This window comes from Marmota monax, unplaced genomic scaffold (assembly GCF_021218885.2).
Source record: "Marmota monax isolate L192 unplaced genomic scaffold, Marmota_monax_Labrador192_F-V1.1 WCK01_AAM20220418_F8-fsc00145, whole genome shotgun sequence".
Lineage (NCBI taxonomy): Eukaryota > Metazoa > Chordata > Mammalia > Rodentia > Sciuridae > Marmota > Marmota monax.
The window spans coordinates 2,803,146-2,823,973 of record NW_026695201.1 but is presented as its reverse complement, the minus strand read 5'-3'; the positions used below and the strand labels follow the sequence as shown (position 1 = coordinate 2,823,973).

At 38.4% G+C, this 20,828-nt stretch overlaps 1 protein-coding gene and 1 long non-coding RNA gene across 2 annotated transcripts in view; both read left to right on the top strand.

The window, feature by feature from the left end:
• The window catches only part of LOC124082629 (olfactory receptor 10J3-like), a 155,670-nt gene that overhangs the window by 22,123 nt on the left and 112,719 nt on the right, over positions 1-20,828 (top strand). The gene's annotated exons all lie outside the window — the stretch shown is intronic.
• On the top strand, positions 14,694-18,322 carry LOC124082633 (uncharacterized). The gene is made up of 2 exons (XR_006848446.2): positions 14,694-14,834; positions 16,985-18,322. It is a non-coding gene; the product is annotated as an uncharacterized LOC124082633 (long non-coding RNA).

The following is a 20,828-nucleotide window of genomic DNA, read 5'->3' as shown; positions in this document are numbered from 1 at the left end:
AGCACCAGTGATGTGGGAAAAAGAGACCAATTTCCATTTCCACCCTGAGCATCCAGTGTACTCTAAGACCTCAGCATCACCCTTTACACATGGATGAGTCAGTCATAGCCATTGGTACTAGGATGAGTCAGGCAAGGGGGAAAAAATAAAGACTCTGACTCAGATGCTCTAGCCCTTTGAAAAGAAAAAAAAAAAAAAAAAAAAAACAACACCTCTTTGGGTTCCTGCATGTCTATAAAGACTGTGAGGAAGAATAGAGATCACAGCAGAAACTTCAAAGGAGAATTTAGAGTGAACTGTGACCATGCAGAGAAATTGCAAGCTTCTGGAGATCAGACTGCGTTGTGTGCGTATCTTCATACCCACCTCTGCACTCAGCAATGCTTAGGTCCTGATGGAGGGAGGGAAGATGAGGAAGGACTGTTCTAAGCAGGATGAAGAAGCAAGCATGCCTGTCAAGGCCACAGTCAGGGACACCTTCCCATGGCTAATGAAAACCTGGCAGTGACAGTGCTAAGGACAAGCAGAGCTAAGCTTTCAGGAAGAACACAAGGTCCTCCAACCTTGGCTTGCTTAGTGCACTGAGCTGTCGGCCATCGTCATCTTTACCCCGGCCCTTCCCTGACATGAAGGCTTTCAAAGGATCCTGGGACTTCTCATTACTGGAATCTAGGTCACAAAGGTGGGGATGCAGGCAGTCACAGTGCTTTTAATAATTAACTAAAATGGATTCCTTAGCCAAAGGTCATTCCTTTTCTACCTTTCAGAACCTCAGACTCCTGGCACCTGTGCACAGAAGTGAAAAATGGTTAACAAATCATTGAACTTGGAAGCCCCTCCGCTTCCCACCCGTGTGTGTGTCGACCCTGCAAGATCCGAGTTCTGAGACAGAAGCTGCTGCTAACTAGTGAGACACTTAGCACCTTCCTGGGATACGGTGTCACCTGTGCCCACGAGGACACTCGTCTGGCACTATGCTCACACAGGGAGGAGAAGTAGTGATGTGGGCGGAAAAATATGTGACAAAGCAAGGAATGAAAATGCTAACGGAAGGGCACCATCTTTTCTTTTTTAATTGGTTCTTTTTAGTTATACATGACAGTATAGTCTATTTTGATATAATTATACAAGCATGGAATATATCTTATTCTAATTTGGACCCCTTTCTTGCGGATGTAGATGGTGGTGGGACTCACTGTGCATTCCTATATGTGCTTAGGAAAATTATGTCAGATTCATTCTGCTGTATTTGGTTTTCCTATCCCTTTTCCCTTCCCTTTCTTCTCCTTTGTCCAATCTACTGAATTTCTATTCCCCCCCCCATCTCCACATTGTAGATTAGTTTCCATACATCAGTGAAAACATTCAATTTTTGGCTTTTTGGGGGTACTGGTTTATTTCACTTACCATAATGATCTCCAGATCCATTTACTGACAAATGTCATAGAGTCATTCTTCTTTATGGCTGAGTAATAGTCCATTGTGTATATACACCACATTTTCTTTATCCATTCCTCTGTTGAAGGACACCTAGTTTGTCGTCATAACTTAGTTTTTGTGAATTGAGATGCTATAAACATTGATGTGGCTGCATCACTGTACTATTCTGATTTTAAACCTTTAGAAATATACCAGAAGTTGGAAGGCTGGATCAAATGATGGCTCCATTTCTACTTTTTTGAGGAATCTCCATATGGCTTTCCAGAGTGGTTGAACCAGTTTTGCAGTCCTACCAACAAAGTGTGAGTGTGCCTTATTCCTCGAATCCTTGCCAACATTTATTGTTACTTGTATTCTTGATAATTGCCATTCTGACTAGAGTGATATGAAATCTCAGTGTTGTTTTAATTTGCATTTCTCTAATTGCTAGAGATGTTGTACATTTATTTATAAACTTTTCGACCATTTGTATTTTCTCTTTTGAGAAGCGTTTGTTCAGTTCCTTTGTTCATTTATTGATTAGATTTTTTTCTTTTTTTGGTGTTAAGGTTTTTTTTTTTTTTTAACATTGTAAAAGTTACCACAAACTCAAGGCCAATATCATTCTGAATGGAGAATGACTGAAAGCAGTTCCTCTAAAAACAGGAACAAGACAGGCATGCCCACTTTTGTCGCTTCTATTCAACATAATCCTCGAAACTCTAGTCAGAACAATTAATCAAAATAAAAAAATTTAAGGGATACAAATAGGAAAAGAACTCAAACTCTCTGTTTTCCAAACACATGATTATATATTCAGAAGACCCAAAACTCCACCAGAAAACTTCTATCACTCATAAATGAATTCAGCAAAGTAGCAGGATATGAAATTAAAACCCATAATCCAATTGCATTTCTACACTCCAACGATGAATCAGCTGAAACAGAAATTAAGAAAACCATCCCATTCACAATAGCCTCAAAAAACCAAAAAAACTTGTGACTCAATCTAACAAAAGAGGTCAAGGACCTCTATAATGTAAACTACAGAACACTAAAGAGAGAAATTGAAGAAGATGGAAAGATTCCCATGTTCTTGGATAGGCAGAATTAATATTGTCAAAATGCCCATACTACTAAAAGTACTATATAGATTCAGTGCCATTCCCATCAGAATTCCAATGACGTTCTTCATAGAAATAGAAAAAGCAGTCTTGAAATTCATCTGGAAAACATAAGAGGCTCAGAATAGCCAATCCTTAGCAAGAAAAGTGAAGCAGGAGGCATCCCAGTGCCAGACCTTAAATTATACTACAGAGCTATAGTAACAAAAACGGCATGGTTTTGGCACCCAAACAGGCAAGAAGACCAGTAGAACAGACTAGAAGACAGAGAAACAAAAACCCACATCAATATAGTTACATCACATTAGTCAGAGGCACCAAAAATATCTCGGAGAAAAGATAGCCTCTTCAACAAATAGTGCTGGGAAAACTGGAAATCCATATGTAGTGCAATAAAAGTTAATCCGCATTTCTCACCCTGCACAAAACTCAAAGTGGACCAAAGACCTAGGCATTGAACCAGAGACCATGCACACTAGCAGAAAAGGAAGACCTAACGCTTCAACACATTGACTTAGGAACTGACTTCTTTAACAAGACTCCTAAGGTGCGAGAAATAATAATAAAAAAAAATCAATAAATGGGATAACATCAAACTAAAAAGCTTCTTTACAGCAAAGGAAATAATCCAGTGCATGAAGAGAGAGCCTACAGAATGAGAGAAAATCTTTGCCACCTGCATCTTAGATAGGGCATTAATTTCCAAGATATATAAAGAACTGTTGTTTTTATTTTCTTACCTGATATTTTGTTGGATAAATACTTTTCTGCTTTTCTCTCTTTTAGACAGACACAAAAAAGGGTTTTTGTTCCCTGGAGAATCTACTATTGACTCTATGAGTTTGGCTGTATAGCCGGGAAACCTCTGCAGAAATTTTACAATTTGTTGTTGAAGTTTTCGTTGATTTCTATCTTACCTGAAGGCTTCTTTTGTCTGGGTCTGGTTTTGCCTCCAAAATCATCAAAGCCTTCGCCAGTTCTCCTAAGTGCTAGCCTGCGGAGTTCTCCTGCAGCATTACCAGGCTCTGGGTCAGGGGAAGGCCTGGTGAGGAAGGTGAACAGCAGGGAGAGTTTGGGGGAGGCTTCTTTATCCCAGACTATCCTGGGGTCCAGGTGGATTCCCATGAAAATGAGTCTCATAGGAATCAGCTCTTTGTGGAATTAAATTTGCTCTCTGAGATTCTGTGTCTGTGCCTCTGTGAGATATATTTCCAGTCCTGATATTTTAAGGACAGGAGAAAAGAGTTCCCTCTGAAATCTAGAATGAAATGTTTGACGTCACCAAGCGCCATCCCAAACTGGGAAATAAATGTGACTGGCATGTGAATGGCATCGTTATCAGAGTTTCTTCTTTTTATTTTTGATACTTCTATTGGAGTCAGCTAATTTTCAAATGCCTTGTTGAGCTTGTGAAAATATTAAAAATAAACAAACGGAGGGCTTTCCTGTAGAGCTATTAAGCTCTTCATCAATCAGCTCTTCATTACCCCAAGAAGTAAAGAATTGAGGAGTGAGCCAAAATGTCTTTTAAATATCCAAAATGATGCCACAAAATAAATCTACGCTCCGCAATGCATTTTCTGCAGTTAGTTTGCTAAGAGTTTCATCATGAATGAATTCTGAATTTCTCGAAAGGCATGTTCTCTGTCCTTTGAGATGATGGTGCGGTTTTCCTTTTGTTTCTGTAATTGTGGTGAATTGCATTGATTTTACAGTGTTAACCCCATTTTTATTCCTGGAATAAATCCAACATGATTGTGATGCATTGCCACGTTCCAGTTCTGCTGCTGTCCTTGTTAGATTTTGCTGTTAGGTTATGCCCTTAACAAATAAATGGGGAAAAGCTCCCTCATTTTTGTTCTCTGAAGCGGTGTTTTTGTAAGATTGGTATTTGAACAGTGATCATCTGGGCCACATATGTTCTTTGTAGAAAGACTTCAACTTACAGTAACCCTCCTTACCTGTGGGGGGAGAGGTTTCAAGACCTCCAGAGAGTACCTGAAACCTCCAATAGTACCAAAGCTTATAGTTTTTTTCCCCCTACATGTAAATACCTATAATAAAGCTTAATTTATAAATTAAGTACAGTAAAAGATTAATGACAATAACTAATATTAACATAGAACAGTTATAACACTATACTGTGAAACTAGTTCTGCGAATGCAGTCTCTTTCAAAATATTTGGTTGTACTTTTAACTTCTCTCTTAAAGGAAGCACCGTTTGGCATATCTGAATTGCCATCATTACTACTCTTGTGCTTTCGGGCCATTATCAAGTAAAATAAGGTTCACATGAACACAGACACTGCAATGCTGTGACAATTGATGTGATAACCAGGTTGGCTGTTTAGGAGCCTCCCAGGTAGATAGCATATACACAGCATGGAGTCTCCAGACAAAGGGATGATTCATGTCCTGGGTGAGAGGGAGTGTGAGGGTGAGAGATTTCATCATGTTACTTAGGATGGTGCTGAATTTACAGCATATGAATTGTTTATTTCTGGCATTTTCCATTACTGTTTTTGGACCACAGTCTATCTCAGGTAACTGAAAAATGGAAAACTAAGGTATAACTAAGGGGGAGACTACTGTACGCATTCAACTTCTTTAATGAGATTGTTCAGATTGCCTATATTTTTGTATTAGATATTGTGAGTTCTACTTTTCTAGGTTTATAGTATTTAAAACATTTCAAGTTTTTCATATAAAATCACCTGTAATATCTTCTTATGGTTTCTCATATATTCATACGATCATGATAGATATTTTTTGTGTGTGCATGCTTTCTTTATTTCTTGATCTGTCCAGGTAAGGGCTTATCAACTTGATTAATTTTTCTAAAGAGCCAACTTTTTCTTCTATCAGACGCAGAGTCTCTGATTTGATATCTAGCTCCTTGATCCACTTTGACTTAACTTTTGTGCATGGCGAGAGGAGGGGATTCAGTTTCATTTTGTTGCATATGGATTTCCAGTTTTCCCAGCATAGAAGAAAAAGTTGGCTCCGATCTACATATTGTAGGGTCGGGCTCCAAATTCCTTAATAGGACACCCATAGCACAAAAGTTGATAACAAAAATCAACAAATGGGACTTACTTAAACTGAAAAGTTTTCTCTCAGCAAGAGAAACAATAAAAGAGGTAAATAGGGAGCCTACATCATGGGAACAAATTTTTACTCCTCACACTTCAGATAGAGCCCTAATATCCAGAGTATACAAAGAACTCAAAAAATTAAACAATAAGAAAACAAATAACCCAATCAACAAATGGGCCAAAGACCTGAACAGACACTTCTCAGAGGAGGACATACAATCAATCAACAAGTACATGAAAAAATGCTCACCATCTCTAGCAGTCAGAGAAATGCAAATCAAAACCACCCTAAGATACCATCTCACTCCAGTAAGATTGGCAGCCATTATGAAGTCAAACAACAACAAGTGCTGGAGAGGATGTGGGGAAAAGGGTACTCTTGTACATTGCTGGTGGGACTGCAAACTGGTGCGGCCAATCTGGAAAACAGTATGGAGACTCCTGGGAAAGCTGGGAATGGAACCACCATTTGACCCAGCTATTGCCCTTCTTGGACTTTTCCCTGAAGACCTTAAAAGAGCGTACTACAGGGATACTGCTACATCGATGTTCATAGCAGCACAATTCACAATTGCTAGACTGTGGAACCAACCCAGATGCCCTTCAATAGATGAATGGATAAAAAAATGTGGCATTTATACACCATGGAGTATTACGCAGCACTAAAAAATGACAAAATCATAGAATTTGCAGGGAAATAGATGGCACTAGAGCAGATTATGCTTAGTGAAGCTAGCCAATCCCTAAAAAACAAATACCAAATGTCTTCTTTGATATAATGAGAGCAACTAAGAACAGAGCAGGGAGGAAGAGCAGGAAGAAAAGATTAACATTAAACAGATACATGAGGTGGGATGGAAAGGGAGAGAAAAGGGAAATTGCATGGTAATGGAGGGAGACCCTCATTGTTATACAAAATTACATATAAGAGGTTGTGAGGGGAATGGGAAAATAAACAAGGAGAGATATGAATTACAGTGGATGGGGTAGAGAGAGAAGATGGGGGGGAGGGAGGGGGGATGATAGAGGATAGGAAAGGTAGCAGAATACAACAGTTACTAATAGGGCATTATGTAAAAATGTGGATGTGTAACCGATGTGATTCTGCAATCTGTATTTGGGGTAAAATTGGGAGTTCATAACCAACTTGAATCTAATGTATGAAATATGATATGTCAAGAGCTTTATAATGTTTTGAACAACCAATAAAAAAAATTAAAAAAAAAAAATTTTCTAAAGAACAAAATTTTGGGCTTTATTGATCTCTATTTTGTTTGTGTGCTATTTTTAAAAATATTTGCATTCATCTTATTATTTCACCAATTTAATTTTCTTCAGGTTTAAATGAATTTTCTAATTTATTGATTTACAAATCCTAATTGGATCCAAGTTACAAATGCATAATTGATTTATTTCAGTCTTCTTTTCTAACAAATGCATTTAAGGCTTTATAATTCCCTATAATCACAACTGTGACTTTATTTGATAAATTTTATATGTACTATTTTTGTTGGCATTCAAAATATTATTTCCTAATTTCTATTGGGATTTATTTTTTACCTATTGGTTTTTGTGTTAAGGACTTGGTTTTACTGGTAAATGTAAGGCTTTGAAATATAAACACAACTTCTAACACAAAGAACCCCTTTGAGGATAAGGGCCATATTTAAAGAAAAAAACAATATTATTCATTTATTTATTTATTTATACCATTTTCCTCTTTTTATGGTGTATTTATTTTTATTACCATAAGCTCAACTGGCAAAGATTATCACTTATTGGCCATTAAGAAATATATATATTTTTATTTCAAAGCATATTGCAGTTTCTAGTTGAGTTCCTTTGTAAATCAGAGAATATAAACTCTATATTTTTAATTTTTTGAATTTTTTTTTTGTGTGACCTACTCTATAGCCCAGCCCATGGTGAGTTTTGGAAAATGCTTTGAATGTAGTTGAAAACAATGTATGTTTTGCAATTCTGTGACTGTGGGATATTTATATCTATAGGTTCGTGGCTAATGAGTTTTATTTAATTTTTTTCTATATCCATACTGATTCTTTTGTAGAGGTGTGTTTCATCAGCTTCTGAAAGAAGTGTGACAATATCTGCTACGATTTGATATCCCAGGTGTGGTGTGGAAAGAAAGAGAACTATTGAGTCTGAAGCATAAAGTTGATAAAGAAAATGGACATCCTTGGGTTGAAAACCTATGTGGATGGATGACCCATTTCCTAGGGGTCCATTTCTATTCAAGCTCTGGAATATTCATAAAAGCCTAGGAAACTGATAACAGCTGAAGGAATAACAAGAGAAACACATGTAAAACAAGGTTATCATTTCCCAAAGCTCTGTTAGATGAGGGCTTGGGAAAAAGAAGTCCAAATAAGAAAAGGAAAATTTTTATTGTACTTGTACCTTCACAGACTGAGATTCATATCTGCTATCCAGGGATATAACAGAAAACATCATAGATTTTAAGGGGTTACGCGTGAGTTAAAAGAAATAAGGTCGCATAATAAAATAAAAATGATTGTGCAAATAAATACTAAGCACTGGATAAGAGTCAAGTTAGAAGTTCTTATAGCAAATAATAAGTAATCAAATAAAAACATTATGGTACCTTTACATATGTGCCTATGTGCATACTAGAGAATATGAAGAAATGCAAGACAATCCTGTCTTTAAAAGTTTGCATTCTATAGACTAAAAGCCTGTAAAAATGTCTCCTTCAAGCCCGGATGATCATGTCAGCTTCGTTTTTCTCTCTGTGACCTTTAATAGATAACTAGGAAGGCCCTCCTGGAAACTGCTTGTTCTTTGATGCTCTCCTCTAGCTCAGTGGTTGGTACAAAGGCTGGTATTTGTCAAGTTTTACAGGGCTGAGGAAAAGAAGAAAAAAAGGGCAATATGGTGAATTTTTAAAAGAATGATGAATTTATTTAAGTAAAACACTAAAGGACTGTCCCGAGGCTGTGCCTTGGTAGTTTCATGGTATAAAAAATTATATGTATATACTTATTTGTGTGTGCGTGTATTTAGTTTACTATCAGGGTTTGAACCCAGAGTTGCTTAAACACTGAGACATATCCTCAGCCCTTCTTATGTTTTCTTTTATTTTGAGACACGGTCTTGTTATGTTGCTCAGGGCCTCGCTGAATTGCTGAGGTTGGCTTTGAACTTATCATCCTCCTGCCTCAGCCTCTCAAGTCACTGCAGTTGAAAACGTGTGCCACTGTGCCCGTCTAAAAATATTTTTAAATTTAACAAAGCAGGAATGATAATAATCTTGTGTGTGTGTGTGTGTGTGTGTGTGTGTGTGTGTTACTGGGGGATTAAATCCAGGGGTGTTCTACCACTGAGCTACCTCCCTAGTTCTTTCAATTTTGTGTTTTGGGATAGGTCTCACTAAGTTGCCCAGGCTGGCTTGGAACTTGTGATTCTCCCATCTTAGCCTCCTGAGTTGCTGAGATTACAAGCATGTGTCATCACTTCTGACTAATATTATTCTTTAAAAAATATATTTATTTCGTTAAGTAAAAAAAATACTGAATTTTACTAATTATTGGAAAAAAAAAGTTACATTTCGCTGCCCTAGGGAGTCTTTTAGGGTCATAGCAGGATCCCCTTAAAGACTCCTTTGTGGGTGGATTGGTTGATCTGTTCCAATGCAAATCCTGAAGGTCTCCAATAAGGAAGGATTAACCACACCTCCCAAGAAGGGAACTTCTCTTTGGGAGTTGAAGCTAAACAGGAGAGATGTGGGCAGGAAATAGAAATAAGGAATGAACTTTTATAAGAAAAATCCCAGGGACTAAAAGATTATATAGAAGCTAGAACCATCAGGGCTGCCATTATTCTTCTCAAGAAATCACTGATGGATAGAGTTATTTCACCAGTAATGCAGACAATTCCATAGAGTTAAGAGGAATGTCTTTTTCCTCATATTTGATTTCACCATTATTTCTAAGAAAAATAGCATTTATTGTCAATAAGTGTGATTACTTTGAGTTAACTTGTCAAAAGGAAGGAGCCGGGCCACAGTTATGCTAGAGGGACACTGAACTAAAATCATGGAACTCACACACAATTTTTTTTCTGGCTCTATAGGTTCCTCCCCTCCAGAGCCCAAATGATTAAGCAGAGAAGTTGAATGCTTTGAATTTATAGGATATAAGAAAGATGTGAAAGCTGTTGTGGTGAGTGATGGCATTTTTTGAGACAGAAGATGAAATTATACTTGAATAGTTAGCTGCATGCAAGTGGCAGGAGAGAGTACAGAGAACAGGTCATAGTTTGAATTTTATCTTTATGTCTCCTCCATTGTAATTTCCTCCTGACATTTGTCTGACTTGTGGGGAAGGAGCTTCATGCCTCATGTTTCAGTCGGTGTATTTGCCTTAAGGGAGGCTAAGACCACGGGGTGGACTCACTTCTCTGTCTCAGAAAAGTAGAGAGTCCCAATTCCCTTGAATTTTAGAAGCCTTAGCACCTGGAGCAAGCAGAAATCTAGTGGTTCCAGTGGAACGGCCTGGTGGCACGAGGTCTACCAGGATTCTGATGATAGTAAAAACTGAAAGCATCAGTATATCTCATGCAAACTTCCCCTGTTCCTGGAAAGAACTCTGGGGGATTCAGGAGGGTTGTGGTTCTGGTGATGCCCTGGGAGAGAGATGCAGTTCTGCTCTGGCTTAGGGGACAGTACTGGGCAGGGTTCCCAGAGCGGCTGCAGTGGAGTAGCACTGTAACACAGTACTCTTCCCCCAGGGGGTGCCACTGAGCTCATGCAGTGCAGAGCTCATGTGCAAAGACCCTCCAAGGGAAAAGGGCTTTGCTTATGTTTAGTATCAAACTCGAAGCCAGTTCTCCAGTGGAGGCAGCCCATCCCCTCCCTTTGAGTGGTCTCTTCTTTGTACCATTTATCTCAACACAGGAACTGTGATGTCTTTACTCACTCAACTTGGAACATCATTTTATTTATTCTCATGGTGCATGATTGATTTTTTTCCTATTGTTCTTTTTTTTCTAGTACCTGTACTTCACTATTTTCTACTAAATACCAGTTCCTTTTCCTCTTAGAAAACAAAACAAAACAAACAACAACTCATGTCCTAACCATTTTCCTTACTGAAGGGAGCTGGCATTTTATGACAAAATCCTCATTATATTTCTAAAGGAGGCTGGGGTGATTGGGATGTGGTGGCCTGCAGACATGGTTAATACTCAAAATTTTCTTTGACATTTTTCTCTTATCTCTTAAATGGGTATATATTCGTTTGTTTTTAAGTTGTGCTTATATTATTGAACTGATATATGGATTTTAAATCACAGAAAATGGAACATTTAGACAAATGAGTAAAATTTGAAATATACAACACTTTAAGATACCTTATCAATGATGATGATTAACTACTTTTACTAGCTAATATCTTCAAGTACTATGTACCCTTGAGGCAAAGTCCATCATTAATAATAGTAGAAGTAAATGTATATTATAATTGTTTCAGCTCACAGTGTGGTTGATAAAGAGATCACACTAGCTATAAAAGGGACAGGACTTCTATTTTTTGGTGTTGTGCTTATGCTTGCTTCGTGAGGATTCTCTGCAGTCTGCAATTTATTTGTAGGATTTTTTTTTTCAGCATCTCATCTCTTTCGTGTTGGCTCATGGCATAAAAACTAACCAGATCATCTAAAATCCACACAGATGGATAAGTGTACATTTCTGGTCTTGAAAGTCAATGTGCTGAAGGCGCATAATGAGTGAAATTGCCACTATGATGGCCCTGGGCCGTGGATTCAAACTCAGGACACCACCTACTACATATGACATGGGGCCATCTGATGTAGGCACTAAGTAAGGGTGTCATTGCCAACTTACACGTTAATTATAGTTCATATTAGTAACAGGATTTTTTATTATATTAGAAGTAAAAGTAAATGCAATGTTAAATAGTTTCCTTCTCCGTCCAGTGAATTACCTTGCACGCTCACTAGGGTATAAACACCCTACTGTGTGTGGGAACTACCATTAGTTTAGTGAATATGTCAGAGATTTCTAGTGATCTACTTGGAAACCCTAAATTAAGACAGTGCTTCCTGGAGTTAGATGTAGCCAAATGACCACATTCTGGCCCCTAGGTCAATGCAGATGGAAGTGACATGTGAACTGCCAGGTCATGCCCTTATAGGGCAGAGGCATGCTGTTTGTTGCCTCTTTACCCCTTTGTTTTGACTGGAAAGTTCTCAAGATGAATGGGGGTGGAACATTCATATCAGGCCTCATTATGAGACTAGAGAAAAAAAAAGTAGAAGTACCCAGGTTCCCAAGGATTGCAGAGCCATCACACAGCACTAGATCTCCTACCTGGAGAAGCTAAAATTCTGTCTTCTTCAATCCATTATTATCTGGGGGACTCTGCTCTAAGAGTGAACACATGTGACTAATGCAGTGAACCCTATTCATAGCCCACCAAACACTTATTCTTCCCATTTCTTGACAGTACTTCTCTCTCTCTCTCTCTCTCTCTCTCTCTCTCTCTCTCTCTCTCTGGCATATGCCTCTCCCACATATAAAAAATATGTCCTGAGATGATTCCACAAGAGGCCCCAGTTAGTCTGGAAGTGATTTTGTTGTCCTCATCCATGACATTTCCTCATCCAGACATGGGCAATGACCTACCTTGGTCAGTGGACTATGATGGGTATTCTGTGGGAAGGCTTGTCTGCAAGAGTTGAGGTCATGTTACCAGCCCACTGGGTAAAGAGGGGGTCACCTCTATTTTTTTGCTTTGTTTTGTTTTGAAATTTCATTCTACAGGAAACTATCACTTTGTGCCTGGGCTTTGGAAACCAAGATTTCCCTCTATCTATCCCCCTTCTAAATCCCCATTCCAAATATATATATATATATATTTTTTCTTTCATCATATTCTCCTATTTGTGGGAGGAACACTTCAGTGTTGAGTTCAACACTTCATGTTGAACTCAACTCTGAAGCCCCTACTGTACCTGCCATCCAACTTTTCCCCAAGACATTTGGCTTAGAACCGGTGAGGATAAGAGGGAAGGAGTAATTCAAGACACACCTGAAAGGGCCCCCTTTCATGTATTCCTGATGGCTGACTTGGTCCTGAAAGCTGTTGTTCATTAATCAGATTTCAAGTTTTTCTTAAATCCGATAAGATTCTAACTGGCCAATGACATTTTTCCTTTCTCATTAATTTTCTTGATAGAGCACAAAATTCTGATCTTCTCTTTTGGTGTTGTAGTGCATTATAAAAGTCTTACAAGCTGTATCTTCGTGCAGATGAGCTGGACTTTCTGTCTTCGTTCAGAATGCCTGCTCACAGTCCTCCTGCTCCCTCCCATATGTCCCTGACCCATCACTTGAGGGATTTACACCCATCTTTTGCAGCTCTCACAATTCCCCCGGAACATACTCCTGCTCCCCAGAGGTCCTTCTGCCAGTGGAGCATGCTCAGATCAAACTGATGAGAGCCTGGCATTGTGGCGTAGTCTCTGACAATGTACTTACAATGAATAATGAACCACCCAAACCTCTGAGACAGAAACCTTCAGAAGCCATGTTTATCCCTTATTGGGAAACATGTGTCTATATATCTTCATAGAGGTGACACAGTCCAGCTTCTCCAAAGCAATTTGTCACCTTAAGGAATGTTTTAGGATGCTCCTCCAAAATTCTTCTGAATATATAATCTACATATGAGAGCTTTATTAAAAAGTTCACATCTCTAAGAGCTCTATTAAAGAGTTTACATCTCTAAATACCTCCATCTGTTTGTGAAAAGTGTTGGGACTCTAGAGATGAAGCATACTTTTTAAATGAAAATTTAAATTGGGACAAATAATGTGACGGTTGTTTTATCATTTTTTTTCCTTGTCTTTTTTTAGCATGTGTATCTGATCATACTCTTTAAGCTTAACTTTGAAAACTACTGACTTTCTACCAAGTTGCCCTGGGTTATTCTGCTCTTGAGATATGATGTATGGGTCATTATTTGTCAATTTGTTTGGTCTCATATAAGTATAGTTACACTGTAAATCTTCCAGATTTCTTATTATCATTCCAATAGCAAATATATTAGAACTTCTAGTCTCAAACTTGTCATTAAGAGGTCTTTAATATCTCCTGTTACATCTCTTGTGCTTGACCTAGTACTCTATAAAATATTCCTTAAAGCTTAGATCTCTTCATCTGGCACTTGTAAGGATAATAGACTCTCTTGGGTGGACGAGTCTCCTTTAATTGTGTTTGGATTTGTTATGTATTGGTAAATCACTAAATATGAAGGTGCCTAAATTATTTCCTCAGAATCCTGCCCCAAACCCCAACTCTCTTCCTCTTGCTTCTCCCTTTTTTTTTCTCTTTTCCTCATTTAGCTTATTGACATGTGCTCCATAAACTCCTTGTTTACTACCATATACCCCAGGTTTAAAGTAGGCCTTTGTAGTTGAGTCATAGAGGCTGATTCTATTAGGGCGTTTTATGTAAGGGACCTGCATGCCTTTCATACAATACATGAAAGATAAAGGTGATTTGTGTCCTTCTGTCCAGGAACCTGGCATAGATTTTCATTTATTTGTGATGTTACTTTCCCTGACAGCCACACCAGTGTGAAGTTGCTAAAAAAAACCATTCTTTCAGGCTGGACCTACAGTGGTCACTTGGGGATGAGCTTGCAGTTTCAGATAGCACAGATGGTTCTGAATTAGGACTCTCACAGCAGTGCTATGCTACACAAAAATTCCGGGAACACAATTCAGTGAATGTAATGGCAGCTTAGAGGACTGATTAATAGCATAGATGTTACAGCCAGGCTGCCTGCATTTGTATTCTGACTCAGCCGCTTATAACTGTGGCTTTGGTCAGGGTTTTAGATTTCCATGGGCCTCAGTTTCCTCAACTTGGGAATGGTGTTAGTATCTACTTCATAGGGCTACAGGAATTAAGTGAGTTATTATATGTTATTGTTCACAAAAGAACAGAGTGAGCATAATACAACTGTTTCTCTTTTGATATGCTAGGACTACGTCCATCATCTCAATGGCCTGTGTCTCCATCTAGGATAGTGTGGTAATGAGGAAGAAGACTTATAAATACTATTGAAGGAATGCAAAGAGAGAGACTCAACAATATTCAGCTTCTGATGTGCTAGGATGATGCAAAATTGAGTAAGTTTGCAAACCAGGTTGCAAAGAACAAATTGTGCTAAGAACAAATTTACTAAATTCTGTTAGAAGCACCCACATACACATCTCACTTGTGACCTATCAGCCTTGGGGAATAGTAAATCCTAAAAATTTCCCATAGTGCAGAGAAGGATTTATTTCTGCCTTTAGTAGCTATTCTTTGAGGATTGATTTCCGATATAAAGAACAGAGAAGTCAGAAGAAGTATAAAAAGATTTGGCTCCCTTTCCATTCCAGGGATAGAAAGAACACTCTAGGAATAGAAGAGAGCCTGGCATTCAATGTGGGGACATTAAATTTGGGGTACCTGAGGGGAGCATTTGAAAGTAAGAGCAGTGTCAAGGACAGGCACTCCCATCTGGAACCTGATTTAAGATCCCAGGTTTCTGAGGTGCAGGAGTCTCCAGGACAAGATTAGGCAGCCCAGCCTAAATAATATAATGGAGCAGCAGTTTAGTCAGATAGAAAGCAGACATATAGGGCATTTCTAAGCCTTGGGAACCCAGAAGACTTGTGGTAAGGAAAACCAGCCCTACACTGAGGATGGAGTGCAGGAGAGGATTGTCCAGCCAGAGACTTGGATGAAGATTCTGGACATACTCAAAGATGGGTGTACAGCTGAGCTCAGGAAAATGTGGCTAATGATTCATGCAGACATGGCTCAAACCAAAAGAGTAGATCATCTGTTTTCCAGCTACAGACCGCAGACTGCAGTGCATATGTGTATATAAAATCTCCACATGTCTAGATAAAAACTGAAAACAGGTTTAGTCCAGGGAGGCAGCTGACCCCCACTTTCTGACTACCAATACCTGTCTATCTTTTTGTGCATCTATCTATCCATCAATTTATTTTAAGGAATTTGGCTAACGGCTGGGAAGAATGGCAAGTTTGAAGTCTGCAGAGTAGGCCAGCGGTCTGGGAACTGGAGAAGAGTTGCCATTTGAATCCAAAGTTGGTTTGCTTCTTTCAGGAAGGTCAATCTTTTTCTATTAAGACCTCCAGCTGACTGGATGAGTCCATCCACACTCTGGAGGGGACTCTACTCAAAAATCTACTGATTGAAGTGTTAATTTCATCTAAAAATGCCTTTACAGAACAATTTGAAACCAATATCAGGGCCCCATGGAACAGCCAACTTGACACACACAGTGTCATCACAGAACGCCAGACAACAGGAGTGAGGTAGGATAGAATAAATAAGAAGTAGAAAGGGGACATAAAGAAATGACAAGGAAATGAGATTTTAATTCAAAACTTCTACATTCTTTTCTAGTTCTTTGCCTCCCTAATCCAGTCTCTCTCTTCCAGCCCTGTTACTCCCAAATTCCTGTAAATTTACCCATGCACTGTTAATTAAATCCCCCAAAAGTTGATTAAGAGAGCTATAATATTTTTGAGAAGCCTAGAATTTAGGGAACTTTCCAGTGCCATCTATTGATCAGATCATGAAGACCGCTCTATTCTGAGAATTCTGAGACTGACCAGCCCCCATCAACCATCTTGAGATCACTAACTGATATAATTCATATATATATATATATTTTTTTTTTCTATACCCACCTTCACCTAGTTCTCTTTAAAAGAACTAAAAATACTCAAAATGTACCTCTAATCTCGAGATGGCCCACATTTCCCCTTGAGTGTATATCTTCTTTCCTAAATAAACTCCCCTGTGCCTCTGACTGGCATGTACTGAAATTTCTTTTCCATGATGCGTGCCAAGGACCTTATTGGTCCTGAGTTAAATTCCTTCTTGGCGGATGAGAGAGGCCTAGAAGCCAGTGAGTAAGTACATAGAGAGACAGAGACAGAGATCCAGTCCTATCTCCCCCACCCCTCTGACTGCCACCCAGATGCCACCTTGGGAAGGTTATCTGAGGGACTGACCTTTTTCTCCAAATACGGGTGACTACCTAAACGAACCATTCAAATCACAAAACTGATCTATGCAATGCATTAATGGTTAACCGACGAGTAGAGAGATTCTTTTTGAAAGGCAGATTATAGACAAAATAAAGAATTTATATTTTCTCTCCATATCTGAATTTGCAGTGTGAGTGAACTTAGTGACACTTCAGTTCAAGTTAAACCAACAGTTTAAATTTCTGTCTCCTTTTCGGTTTCCCTAGAAAATCATCAGATGTTGATATTCCGCAGCATGTAACATGGGATGTATTACTTATCTTGGTTTTGGTTGAAGACTATCAGCACAGAGCTCCTCTGCAGCCACTGGGAGCCATCTCCACCACATCTACCTTCCTATTTCAGAAGGAATCTAACTTAATTTAAAAAGACTGTGTTGGTAGGTTTAGTTATATTTTTTAAAATGCCCCCCAATGGTTATGAAGGAGGGAACAAGCACAGGTGATTTTTGAGGGCAGTGAAACTATTTTATATGTTACTAGAGTGGTGGATACATATTATAAATTTGTCAAATTTTATGGTATACAAATGCCACATTTTTTTATCCATTCATCCACTGAAGGGCATCTAGATTGGCTCCACAGTTCAGCTACTGTGAATTGTGCTGCTATAAACATTGATGTGGCTGTGTCCCTGTAGTATGCTGTTTTTAGGTCCTTTGGGTATAGTCTGAGAAGAGGAATAGCTGGGTCAAATGGTGGTTCCATTCCCAGATTTCCAAGGGATCTCCATACTGCTTTCCAAATTGGCTGCACCAATTTGCAGTCCCACCAGCATTACTTAGCACTAAAAAAGGACAAGATCATGGCATTTGCAGGTAAATGGATGATGTTAGAGAAGATTATGCTAAGTAAAGTTAGCCAATCCCCCCAAAATCAAATGCGGAATGTTTTCTCTGATATAAGGAGGGGGTGACTCAAAGTGGAGTTGGGAGGGAGAGCACGGGAGGAAGATTATCTCTAGATAGGGAAGAGGGTTGGGAGAGAAAGTGAGGGAGAAGGGGAAGAGCAAGGATGGTGGAAGGAGACGGTCATCATTATACAAAATACATGTATGAAGATTTGAATTTGGTGTCAACATACCTTATATACAAACAGAGATATGATAAATTATGGTATAAATGTGTATTAAGAATTGTAATGCAAAAAAAGAGTACATGTATAATGGCATAACTTGGCGTGAACATACTTTATATACAGAGTTATGAAAAATTGTGCTGTAAATGGGTAATAATGAGTGTAATGCATTCCACTATTGTCATGTATGTAAAAAATGAATTTAAAAAACTTATGGTATTATAGAACACAAAGAAGAATACGCATGTAAACTATAGACTTTGGCTGACAATGCTGTGGATTTGTCACGTGGCACGTACGTTGACATGGGGGAGACTGTGTTGGGTGTGGAGGGGGTACATGGGAACTTTGTGCTTGATGCTAAACTTTGCTGTTAACCTACAATTGCTCTAAATAATTAAGTTCATTTATTCAACTCAATTGAAAAAGAAATAAAACATCTACCCTCTTGTTGTTTCTTTCAGTAAATGTTGTGAAGACCAAAAGAATGGCCAGTATCTCAGAATATGTGGGGGGAAAAAAAACTTCCATGTCTAACAGGGATGTAAGTCAAAACAGCACTGGGATACCATTTTCACTTCAAACTGCTGAAGTTTAGATCTCTCCCACCATATTAAGAATGGGGAAATGGAAACTCTTATACAATGGTAGTACAACTGCAAAAGGCTAGAAACATTTAACTTACCTAAAACATTATTATAAAATTTAAAAAATTACTCATTGACTCATACACTGCTCAGGAATAAGATGTAAAGACATGTTGGTAACACTGTGTGAAATATATTCAAAATGATGTTTATTGAACCATTTATACATGCATATATTTATTAATCACATCATAATTATATATTACGTATACATATATATTTTTTTCTCTGCAGTGCTGGGGATCCAACACAGGACCTTTCACATACTAGATCTACTAATGAGCTACACCTCCAGCCCAGCCCTATTTTTTAATCATAAACACTGGAAACAACCATTAACAGAATAGTTGAATAAATTATTTTTGAGCCATTCTATAGAATATCCTACAGCTACATAAAACCATCAGTTTGATCTATTTGTAATCATGTGAAGAGATGCCTGTAATGTATTTTAAAGGAAAATGTATATTTCAGACTAGTGCATGTGGCGCAGTCTAGGAAAAAATGAAAGAAAGGAGACTACATATTTTTGTATTTGCCAATGCAGATAGAAGGAGGTAAAAGGATACAGAACATGCTGTTAACATTGATTACCTTGGGAATGAAGAAAAGGGGGGAAATTGCTGGCTCTTTCTTTATGTGCTGGAAGTTGTTTTGTTTTTATTGTTGCAACAAGTAGGTGCTACTTTTGTAGCTTGAAAAGAAAATTCAATAAATTTTAGTAGAGATAAAACAAAACAAAAGAGAAGCAGGATGATACGGCCTCAGGGTCAAACATCTATAGACAATCAGACCTTTTATACTGCCAAGAGTGACTGCCTCTTAGTATAGCTTTTGTGTATTACTATCCCAAGAAATCTGTTTCTTTTCTGTGCTCCGAGGGATGCTAAAAAAAATAAACCTTCTGCTGTCTGAGCCTAGTACATGGCTTGCTTCAGGATAAGACGTCTCTCAGTCAAGGCTCCGTAAGCGGGTGAAGAGAAAGATGTCTACTCCAATCCTGTCTCCATCCTGTCCTAAACTGGCATGTCTCCAGCTTATGAGGGGTGTAAAAGTAATGCCCCCCAAAGGAAGCTAAGACAGTGAGTAAAAAATTCTATTTAAAAAATACGTGCATCCAATCCAACATTAAACCTTGAACATATTACATTAGCCATCTAGTGATGCTGAAACTTACCATCTCAGAACAATAGTGAATATTTAGTATGTATTATAGTTTCTGTAGGTCAGGACATTGGGAGTGGTTTTGCTGGGTGATTCTGGCTCAGTCTCTTACCAAGGTCAAGGTTTTATCTGGGCTTATCTGACAGATTAAGGAGGGCTCCAGGTGACTCACCAGCATGGCTGATGAGTTAGAGCTGTTCATTATCAAGAGCCCTTCATTCCTACCAGGTATGCCTCTTCATAGGGCTGCTTAGTGTCCTCACGACATGGAGTTGATTCCCCCCAAACTCGAAGTGATCCAAGAAAACAAGGAAGAAGTCAAAACACCTTTATGACCCAGCCTTGAAAGTTACATGTCACCACTTTTGTATATTCTATTTACATAGAGCAAGTCACTAAGAAAAGACCATACTCCAGGGGAGGGGACATAGGTCCTATCTTTTGAAGGAAGGAATATCGGAGTTAGTGAATATAAAGTTATAACCATCACACAGTACACACTTTGCTCTATTATTTTCTCTATTTCAGGAATTTCTGAAAATTTCAGGTCCACTGATGCCACCTTTTCCTTCCTTTGGATATCTGTGAATCTTTTTTCATTCATTTTTTTCCTGGTACTAGGAATTAAAACTAGGGTTATTTTACCATCAATTTATACTCTAGTCCTTTTATTTATTTATTTTTATTTTAAAACAGAATCTTATGAAGATGCTGAGGGTCTTGCTAAGTTGCTGAGGCTGGGTTGCAGTCCTCCTGTCTCAGTCTCCTGAGTCACTGGAGTAACAGTTGAGCACCACTATGCCCAGGTGAAAGTCTTTTTCTTTTTTCTTAATAGATTTTTTTTTTTAACTTCATGGGATTTTGTTGAGCTGAGTTCTTCATTCCCTTTTTAAGGACCTGTACTTACTCTCATTTATCAGAACTCCACAGACTTCTGTAAAAATCTGTACTCTTACCTTTTCCCCAGATATTACAGATTCATCAGTATAATCATCCCCAAAGTCCATTGGAACTAATTTCATAATGGTCCACATCCCTGTCCTCATCAATCACCATAATACAATTGTCCCTTTGTTTCCACAGGGGATTGGTTCCAAAACCCCAGTGAATATCAAAATCCTCAGATGCTCAAGTCCCTTTTATGCAATGACATACATTTGCAT